Source organism: Cryptomeria japonica, chromosome 8, assembly GCF_030272615.1.
Source record: "Cryptomeria japonica chromosome 8, Sugi_1.0, whole genome shotgun sequence".
NCBI classification, from domain to species: Eukaryota; Viridiplantae; Streptophyta; class Pinopsida; order Cupressales; family Cupressaceae; genus Cryptomeria; species Cryptomeria japonica.
In genome coordinates, this window is record NC_081412.1 from 60,086,985 (window position 1) to 60,090,188 (window position 3,204).

A 3,204-nucleotide genomic window follows, 5' to 3' on the forward strand; every position below is an offset into this window, starting at 1 on the left:
TTGGCTTGGACCGTATATCGTTATTGAAGATTATGGATCAGGTGCTTACAAAATAGTGGATGTAGAGGGTATGCCTCTTAAAGACCCTATAAACGCTATGCACTTGCATAGATACTATGCTTAATTCCTCATTCCTTATCATTTATCTATTTCCTTTCTCACTTCTTCAAAATTGGATAATATGTTAACATATCTTTGTTAGAGCAAGTAGAATTAAATGATGTTTTGTTTAATCTATATTGTTTCATTCCTGACAAGCATGTTTCTTTACTTTATGGTTTGTCTTGAATTCATTTATGTAAATTACAAAAGATTTACATTTTCATTATGTTGACATATTATACAATGTTTTTATGTGTTAAGTTGAATCATGTCATGTTGTGTTTAAGTTCAAATTAAATCACATTGGTTATATGATTCGTAGGCTTAATACATACTTTCTTCCTTATCATCAATATAGTACTTGATTAAAATTTTTAATTAAGTCACACATGTATCAATTTAACAATGGCGCATTGAGAAATCAATCACATGGAAATTAAATTCAGAACATACATGTACATCTACCAAATGTATTAACTTTAATCACAATACACATTGTTTAGGCATTAAAGATAACACGTTTGAAACAAAGAAGCATGTATATATATATATATATATATATATATATATATATATATATATATATATATGTGTGTGTGTGTGTGGATCAATATACAAAGGTAGGTCACTACACATCCAAAATGTGACCTACCCTACATCATAAAATCATCTCCTATCCCTAGGGCTAGTGGCTAGAGAGTGACGACTAGATGCTCCCTCCTGATCCGGCCGTGTAGGTGGACCCATGGGGGTATACCGTGATATAGATCGTGAATGGCTCCGAGAGGAACTCCTACGATCCCTATCCATAAGGATAGCGCGATACGAGGTAGCCTCGGCCTGAGCTGCTGCTAGATCACGCTATGCTCACTGAAGGTCCTCTGATAGAGCCCGCTCTCTCTCCCTCCATATCTCTACCTGTACTAGAAATGGGGAAAACAAATCATCATGCCGACCCGCATTCCCTTGATGTCGATAAGAAACCTGTGAGGAACTAGGGATCTGCGCTGTCGTCAAGATATCTGTCACTGCTTGCTCGATCAAGGAACGCCACTCCTGCACATTAGCAGTAGCAGTAGAATAGATTTTGTGTTACTACCATTTTATATCATCAAAACATCAATCAATCAATTTAAACCTACTATACCTGGATCTCCCTCATGCCAGTAGGGATCATGATACAGTAGCATCTGTGACTGGGAACTACTAGGCTCCCCACGCTCGAACGATCTGTGAACAATAGGTGCAGGTCTTCGTAGCACCTCGTGTTCCCCCTCTTGGGGAATAACGGGAGGATCTAAGGCTACGGTATCATCCCCTGAATGGTGAGGAGCTACATCTGACTCCTCCTCATCATCTCTATCCTCATCCTCCCCATCATCCTCATCCTCATCTGCATCCTCATTCTCCTCATCATCATCTCTCTCCTCCTCATGTCATCCTCATCCTCCTCCTCCTCGGCACTAGGCTAATCTCCTATAGGCAGATCAGGACCTCCTGCCTCGTCATGACCCTCTCCCTCCTCTAGCTCCTCTAACCTGGATCCTTGATCCTCATCTCGGTCTCCATGCCTCCATGGACCTGGATGGCCTGTCGGGTGATCTGGTGGAAAGATAGGCCCTGGGTATGATCTCACAAACCAGGAATGATACCTATGCTGTGCCTCAGGGTCTGTAGCATAATCAGTGACCACATCTTGATTGGACCCCTCTATATCTGTGATCTCGATATCATCTATATTCGGTCTCGCTACTGCTCTGGGTCTAGGAAGGACTCGCGAGTGTCGAGTGTAGATGGGCACATCGGCTGGGACACACTGCTCTATCCCAAACTGCCTCCGTACTCGGTCGAAGTAGAATGGGACTATGATGTGTGGATATCATCCTCTCAGTAGGCGGTTCCTCTGTAGGCATGCTAACTGTCTCTCCATCCCATCCCATCTGTGCATCCGCAGATATGGTCTCCACACGGTCACCTCGGCTATCAATCTGTCAACTATAACTCTCCAATACAATAGATCTCCAAATCTCCACTCGCTGGTAAGTGGATAAGCAAATACCCTAGGTCGCTCGCTAGCCGTACTCATCGGATAGCCGACCAGCTTGGTGCATGTAAAGTGCTCAAATATCCACACCTGCAGAAGTGTGCATGTCATCAAGCTGCAACCCTGTCCGAAAACATACTCCTCAAGGTCATGATAGAGATGTGCAAGCATACTCTGACCCCAGGCATATACTCTCTTGTGTCTCTCCATAGCCTTGATGCACCACGTGAGACCCCCATGCATGTGTGTACCTCACCCAGTAGGGCAGACAACTAGTGCAATGATGGCTATCATAAGACGTCTCATGAGGGGCACCTCTCCTATAGGATGTAAGAGCCAGCTGACCATGATACGACCTCTCATCTCACTCGGCATGACTCTCCCTATACAATATACCTACTCCCACTGATGATCCTCTAATGACCAATCGATCGCATATGTCACGGTAGCTCCACTAATCGGTAGGCGAAGAATGCGGTACACATCCTCAAGTATCACTGTCATCTCCCCTACTGGAAGCTGGAACGTGCATGTGTCAGGATCCCACCGTTCCATGAATACCATGAGCATCGCGGGATGAAATCGGATGGCTGGCATAAGAATCATAGACCACAAACCTACTATCGACAATGTGTCTCTCTCTGCCTAAGTGAGTCAGGGAATCTAATCTCGCAAACTACGTAGAATCTATCCCGCCGTGTGCTCTCTCATATACGGGAGACCCTGCATCACAAAAACATAACTATAATCAGTACTCAAACATCAAAAATCATTCATGCAAAACTGTCGAACATTGTATGCTAACCCTGGCATCTCTCGCCAAGTCCTGATTGGGGCCATGGTGCCTTGTCAGGGACCATGGCGCCCTGAAGGGACCATGGCGCCCTGTTAGGGACCATGGCACCCTGAGGGGACCATCAAAAGTCAATGTTCAGTCAACTCACCTCGTCTAGTGGCTCGTTGTCTATCACGGCTTGTCGCATGATCTCAATCCTCGTGGGACGCTCTGGTCATCGTGAAGGCATGATGATGGCTATGTGGGCTCCGCTGCAATGAAC